Source organism: Mytilus californianus, unplaced genomic scaffold, assembly GCF_021869535.1.
Source record: "Mytilus californianus isolate M0D057914Y unplaced genomic scaffold, xbMytCali1.0.p SCAF_9, whole genome shotgun sequence".
Lineage (NCBI taxonomy): Eukaryota > Metazoa > Mollusca > Bivalvia > Mytilida > Mytilidae > Mytilus > Mytilus californianus.
The window spans coordinates 91,669,175-91,677,566 of record NW_026262745.1 but is presented as its reverse complement, the minus strand read 5'-3'; positions in this window follow the sequence as shown (position 1 = coordinate 91,677,566).

The following is an 8,392-nucleotide window of genomic DNA, read 5'->3' as shown; positions in this document are numbered from 1 at the left end:
CCTGCTCTACATGTAGATCATGTAAGTGCAAACCTTGTGATTAGTCACATTCGTGGAAAAGGACGGGATTGTGATTACGGCAATTGGAACATATTCGTCTTCATCTGTGAAACAGATATTCAATAACGGTCAACCAACTCGTGATGGCGTCCGTAAAATTTACAAAGGGTTAATTTCAACTTTACCACTTGGAACTCTTGGATTGATATAGCTTCCTTGTTAGCAGCAACCCACTATCAAGGAAGTCATGATAGGAAATACAAGCCCTGGAGTATCGTATCAACTGGTAGATATATACTCCATATGAATGCATGATTAACTCAGAGCACTGCTTGATACGGTAATATGTCAACGTATATGTGTTCCTCCCAACAGAAATTCCTTCGAAAACTTTGTTATTAACAATTCGAAAATATCTGTTCCTGTTGGAACACATATTCTATACCCTTTATCTCGTCGGGAACTGTAATATTTCTTCTAATATCATAAAGGAACTGTCAATACATGACAACGAAACCACTAGTAATCTGATCCTGTAAAATGTTAAATAAGAATAAGAATAAGAATATTTATTGAATCCAATTAAAGGGCCCGTTTCCGAGCATATACATATATATATAGTATTAATTATACAGTAATTTTTTAGATATATTACATTAAAAATAAATGATTAAATAACTATACTCCATACCAGATGGTGTTTGAAAATAAATAAAATAGAATATTAACCCTCTCTAATACATAAAAATAAATAAACTACTGTAACAGCACTACTACATGTATATTTAGTTAGTTACCGGAATGCAAATTTTCTCTTATTTCAAAACAAGTACTTATAAATCTTGACACTGACATATTAACATTTTCAGACTCACATGACATTAACCAAATAAATTGTTCATACTTTGAAATAAAAGGGAAGTTTTTACATTGAATGCATACTTCATTAAGAATACAATTCCGTTCCTTTTCATAAGCAGTGCATTCCATTAAAAAATGAAACTCGTCTTCAACCTGCATATTTTACACTGCCCACAAAATCTTTTATCTTTATCGATTTTTTTATATCTTCCTTTCTCAATAGCTAACTGATGAGCACTGATTCTAAATTGAGTTAAGCTTTTTCGATACTGAAATTTATTAACTTGACATAAATATGCTTCCCTTTTGAAGATGTTTTTAAATTTAAAATAAGTACGCAATTTTCCTTTTTTAACATTTGCATTATCTTCTATAGTATTTTTCCAGTAAATCCTATATCTACTAATCAAAATATTTTTAACTTTTTCAATGTCAAAACTTTCCATATCAACATCAATACATCTTAAAATATATACAATATTAGAATACCAAGATGACTTATTACATTTGTGAGTGTCAATACTTGTGAATAGGGCTTGTTTTAACAAATGATCCTTTTCTAAACTATTAATTCTTTGTAAAAATTTAAGAATAGAACAAATGATTTCAATATGCAATGGAGTACGACCTAACTCTCCCATAACAGCTAAATTACATGACTTTTTATTTACCCCGAGAATGTATTTGTAGAACTTTAAACTTAAGTTCTCGCAATCAAACTTACTAAATTTTTTCTCAATTTCAAAGGGGCTGTTTGTTTGACATTTTGAAAAATTAAAATTACAAGTTCCCCAAATTTCTGAGCCATATGTTAAAATTGGCTTTATTGTATGGTCAAAGATATGTAAACAACTATCAATTTTTGGGATGTTTTCACCGAAAGTACTTTTTAACTTGAAAAAAGCTTTTAATCCCCTTTGATACAAATCATATCTAGCCGTAGAAAAACTTCCAGAAGCAGAAAAAATAACACCTAGATATTTATAATTTCTAACATTCTCAATTGGTTCACCATTAAAATAAAAGTTACTTTTAATCATTTTACCACCTTTGTTAAAAATTACATTTTTTGTTTTCTTAAGATTAATCTGAATACACCAACTTTTACAATATTCTTCTAATTTATTTAAACATCTACTCAAACCTGTTTGACTAGTAGAAAGAATCACAACATCATCGGCATACATTAAACAATTAAGTTTTGTACTTCCTATTTCAGCTGGTACACAGTAATCATCAAAAATACACGGCAAATCATTGACAAATATCTTGAAAAGATTGGGACTTAGATTATCCCCTTGTCTAACTCCAATGTTAGCTTTAAGTTTATCTGTTAATTTATCATTTAATCTTACTTGTAAACAATTATTATTATACATGTTCTTAATAATATTATAAAAATAACCCCCTATCCCAATGTTTTGGAGTTTTAACAACAAGGCTTCATGAACTACAGAATCAAAAGCTTTCCTAAAATCTACAAAACATGTGTATAAGTAAGTTTTGTTTGCTATACACTTTTCAATTAGGGTCCTCAAAATAAACATATGATCTACTGTTCTTGATTTTTTCTGAAAACCAATCTGTGATTCAGAAATTACATTAAACTTAGTCAAATAACTATCAAATCTATTATTAAGAATGGAATTAAACAACTTTCCAATACAACTTATAATAGCAATACCTGTATAATCAGAAGGGTCATATTTTGAACCTGATTTAAATATTGGTATAATATACCCTGTTTTCCAATGTTTTGGATAAAAACCAGTGCATGATATAATATTAAATAGTTTTACATAACATGGAAGCAAAATTAACTCACTACATTTGAGCATTTCGTTTGAAATGCAATCTAATCCAGTAGATTTACCATTTTTTAATGCATGTATTGCCTCTGTCACTTCTTGTATGTCCAAAGTCATGATCTTTGTCAGGTGTCGACATGTCGGCACTCGGGACAATTTAGAGCTTGACGTATGGTATGAAGACTTGTCTGCACTCGGTGCGATTTAGAGCATGATATATGGTATAGAGACTTGTCTGTGCTCGATGCGATTTAGAGCTTGATGAATGGTATGGAAACTTGTTTGTACTCGGGACGATTTAGAGCTTGATAAATGGAATGGAAACTTGTTTGTACTCGGTGTGATTTAGAGTTGACATATGGTATGGAAACTTGTTTGTACTCGGTGTGATTTAGAGCTTGACATATGGTATGGAAACTTGTTTGTACTCGGTGTGATTTAGAGTTGACATATGGTATGGAAACTTGTTTGTACTCGGTGCGATTTAGAGCTTGACATATGGTATGGAAACTTGTTCGTACTCGGTGCGATTTAGAACATGACATATGGTATGGAAACTTGTTTGTACTCGGTGTGATGTAGAGTTGACATATGGTATGGAAACTTGTTTGTACTCGGGGCGAGTTAGAGCTTGAAATATGGTTTGGAAACTTGTTTGTACTCGGTGTGATATAGAGTTGACATATGGTATGGAAACTTGTTTGTACTCGGTGCGATATAGAGCTTGACATATGGTATGGAAACTTGTTTGTACTCGGGGCGATTTAGAGCTTGACATACCGGTATGGAGACTTGTTTGTACTCGAGGCGATTTAGAGAATGGCATATGAAAGGTAAATATGCTAGATATACTTACTGGAGGTGTGATGAGATGATTAAAGCACTAAATTTTCTCCTTGACAACATTTATGTACGTTTCGGTAATAAAGTTTATCGACAGGTTGTAGGTATTCCTATGGGCACCAATTGTGCCCCTTTAATAGCAGACTTGTTCCTTTACTGAATCACAGTTTCATGGCCAAACTCAGTAAAGAACCGTCTAAATTCAATTTAATTGATAAATTCAACAACACTTACCGTTATCTTGATGATGTATTTCGTTAAATAATCAAGAATTCTCTAAATATACTGCTGAAAATTACACAAAGGAACTTACTTTAAATAAATCAAATATTAACAGCAATAACTGTCCTTTCCTAGATTTAGATATTTCAGTATTACACCAGAAACGCTACACAAAAATTCACAACAAAAGGGATGATTTTTCTTTCCTTATTGTTAATTTTCCCTTTTTGGACGGTGATGTTCCTTTGGCACCGTCTAACGGTGTTTATATATCCCAACTCGTTCGCTATGCTCGTGTCTGTAGTGACGTTTTGGATTTCAATGAGCGTAATCTATGTATTTCTTGTAAATTATTAAGTCAGGGATTTCGTTACCACAAATTACTTAAAACCTTTACTAAAATTCTCCAATAGATACAAAGATTTGGTCTGCAAAATTGGCTGTGCCTGTAGAAAACTTATTTCAAACGGAATAGCACATCCTAAATTTTACGGTGATGTTGTAAACCGAGCCCGGAAATTTAGATGCGATCCGTGTAAACATATCAATTCTTTAAATAAACTTATTATAAAAGGTTACCTTTTCAACACTGTAATTAAATCTTTGAATATTGTTTTTATTGGTATAAATATTGATTTTGTTATCAGTAAATTAAAACCATACTAAATATTGCACATATGTACTCTCACGGTACTACAATCTGTCGATACTTATAGTTTGGCATTGCTCAATGTCATGTTTTTCTCTGACTGTTAATGGCATCTTTACACTAAATCCATTTGATGTTGGATGTATACTGATTGATATTTTAGTCTTAGATACATGAAAATCTTTATTAGTTGTTATTGGCTTTGAACTAGCTGTCAGTAACTGTGAGTACTCTCTGATCTGTACTAAATGTCTTTTTGTTGTGGGGATGTATAAGTACTCGTCCACGTCCACTCTGTGTTTTTGTTAGATGTATTTCTATTTGTATCCATCTGATGAGTTAAGCCTTTTTCAGCTGATTTTTATAGTTTGTTCTTATGTTGTACTGTTACAACACTGTCCCAGGTTAGGGGAGGGTTGAGTGCTCACAAACATGTTTAACCCCGCCTCATTCTTTATGTGCTTGTCTCAAGTCAGGAGCCTGTAGTTCAGTGGTTGTGGTTGGTTCATGTCTGTCATATTTGTTTTTCGTAAATTGTTTTGTTATAAATTAGGCCGTTAGTTTTCTCATTTGAATTGTTTCATATTTTTCATGTAGGGCCTTTAATAGCCGACCATACGGTATGGGCTTTTCTCATTGTTGAAGGTCGTACGGTTGCCTATAATTGCTTACATCCACTTCATTTGAACTTTGGTGGATAGTTGTCTCATTGGCAATCATATCAAAATTCCTTATTTTTATATGGTATGGAGACTTGTCTGCACTTGCATGCGATTTATAGCTTGATGTATAATATGGAGACATTTCTGCACTAGCTGCGATTCAGAGCTTGATACATGATATGGAGAATTTTTAGTTTTCTGGGGCGATTTATAGATTGAAAAGATATAGAGACTTGTTTGTACTCTGTGCAATTTAGAGCTCGGCATATGGTACGGAGACTTGTTTGTACTCGTTAAGATTTAGCCTGACGTATGGTATGACGACTTATTTTTACTCGATGCGATTTAGAGCATGACATTTGTATGGAAACTTATCTGTACTCGTTATGACTGAGAGCTTGACACATTGTATGGAGACTAGTCTGTACTCGTTATGATTGGGAGCCTGACATATGGTATGGAGACTTGTCTGTAGTCGTTATGATTCAGAGCTTGACATATGGTATGGAGACTTGTCTGTACTCGTTATGATTGGGAGCCTGACATATGGTATGGAGACTTGTCTGTAGTCGTATTGATTTAGAGCTTGACATATGGTATGGAGACTTGTCTGTAGTCGTTATGATTTAGAGCCTGACATATGGTGTGGAGACTTGTCTGTACTCGTTATGATTGGGAGCCTGACATATGGTCTGGAGCCTTGTCTGTAGTCGTTATGATTGGGAGCCTGACATATGGTATAGAGACTTGTCTGTTCTCGTTATGATTTAGGGCTTGACATGTGGTATAGAGACTTGTCTGTACTCGTTATGATTGGGAGCCTGACATATTGTATGGAGACTTGTCTGTACTCGTTATGATTGAGAGTTTGACATATGGTATGGAGACTTGTCTGTACTTGTTATGAATTAGAGCTTGACATATGGTATGGAGACTTATCTGTACTCGTTATGATTGAGAGCCTGATATGTGTTATGGAGACTTGTCTGTACTCGTTATGATTGGGAGCCTGATATGTGGTATGGAGACTTGTCTGCACGCGTTATGATTGGGAGCCTGACATATGATATGGAAACTTGTCTGTACTCGTTATGATTTAGAGCTTGACATATGGTATGGAGACTTGTCTGTACTCGTTATGATTGAGAGCTTGACATATGGTATGGAGACTTGTCTGTACGCGTTAATTGTGATTGAGAGCCTGGCATATGGTATGGAGACTTGTCTGTACTCGTTATGATTGAGAGCTTGACATAGAGACTTGTCTGTACTCGTTATGATTGAGAGCTTGACATATGGTATGGAGACTTGTCTGTACTCGTTATGATTGAGAGCTTGACATATGGTATGGAGACTTGTCTGTACGCGTTGTGATTGAGAGCCTGGCATCTGGTATGGAGACTTGTCTGTACTCGGTATGATTAACAGCTTGACATATGGTATGGAGACTTGTCTGTACTCGTTATGATTGAGATCTTGACATATGGTATGAAGACTTGTCTGTACTCGTTATTATTGAGAGCTTGACATATGGTATGGAGACTTGTCTGTTCTCGTTATGATTGAGACCTTGACATAGAGACTTGTCTGTACTCGTTATGATTGAGAGCTTGACATATGGTATGGAGACTTGTCTGTACTCGTTATGATTGATAGCTTGACACATGGTATGGAGACTTGTCTGTACTCGTTGTGATTGGGAACCTGATATATGGGATGGAGACTTGTCTGTACTCGTTATAATTGGGAGCCTGATATGTGGTATGGAGACTTGTCTGTACTCGTTATGATTTAGAGCCTGACATATGATATGGAGAGTTGTCTGTTCTCGGGGCGATCTAGAGCATGAAAAATGGTTAGAAGATTTATTTTTACTCGGTGCGATTTTGAGCTTGATAGATGGTATGGAGAATCGTTTGTATTCGGTGCGATTTTGAGCTTGACATATTTGCGTGATATATAGTATGGACTCCTGTATACACTCGGGGCGATTCAGAGCTTGATGTATATTAAAGAGACATTTCTGCACTCTCTGCGATTCAAACTTGACATACCGGTATGGTATGGAGAATTTTTTCAACTCGGTAAGATTTATAGCGTGATATATATTATGGACTCTTGTCTACACTCGGGGCAATTTAGAGCTTGATGTATGGTATGGAAACTTTTCTGTTTTCGGGGCGATATAGAGCCTGACATATGGTACGGAGACTTGTTTGTACTCGATGTGATTTAGAGTTTGACGTATGGTATATGGACATGTACCGTAATTCCTTCAACTTTCTATAATTGTAAAAATATGAGGGTATATATCTCCACATAACCCATGGGAGTATTTCAATAGTTCTGATTGGTTTTCCTATCATACAACAGATAACCACCACATTTTTGAGTGATGTTGCGAATTGACCAACCAATCAAAAGTTAAACCCTCGCGAGATTCATTTCTAGATATCTTCACACCTTTACAAAAAGTGAGTTCCAACATATATAAAAAAGAAAAAAAAAAACATGAAGGATTGCATTTTTATATATATTTAATTACAGGTCAAACTGCAACTGTAATACAAATGAATTCGGAATTTAGAAATAAAACATCTTAATTTACGCATTTTCATATTTCACACACGAATGCTTAATTATTGGCTCAAAGACCTCAGTTCAATATTTTATATCAATACAAATTGTATAACACATTAACGTTATGTGTACCTATCACAACTAAATAACACTTGAACGAGTCATAGTGGCTCTAGAATGTTTTATATTCTGTTGAAGCGCGCTATTCAAATACAAATACAAGTAATTTTATCACACTGCCCGTATTAGGGCAGAATAATTACAGTTTAATTATAACTTCAATAAAAAACATACTATACTCGAAATGATTTCAAAGATTAGGTTGATTAAAACAATTAACATATATACATTTATAAAAGAAAAGAAAAGAATTTCATAAAATATAAATACTGGTGAATAAAAACATAAAAACCAGCCGAATATGGATTCAACTTGGAACACACAAATTTCGTATACGCCTACTGATAATAATAATTAAGGGGAAAGCCCTTACGTTAATCATTCATTAGTGCATCTTTTCCTTTGGACAGTATGTATTTCCATACATTTTCAACCTAGGTACTTGGGGACACGCCCATTATTTTGCCCTCCCCTTTTCCCCCAAGAAATCCGTTATTTTTGTTTTTGTTTTAGTTTAATTTCGATTATTTTCGTGCTTTCCTGCGTTAGATTTACATAGGTATAATAGAAATAACTTTTGTTAAATATATAATTACTGACCGCTAACAAATGTTATTTTTTATTTGTAAACTATGAGCCTCTTGTTT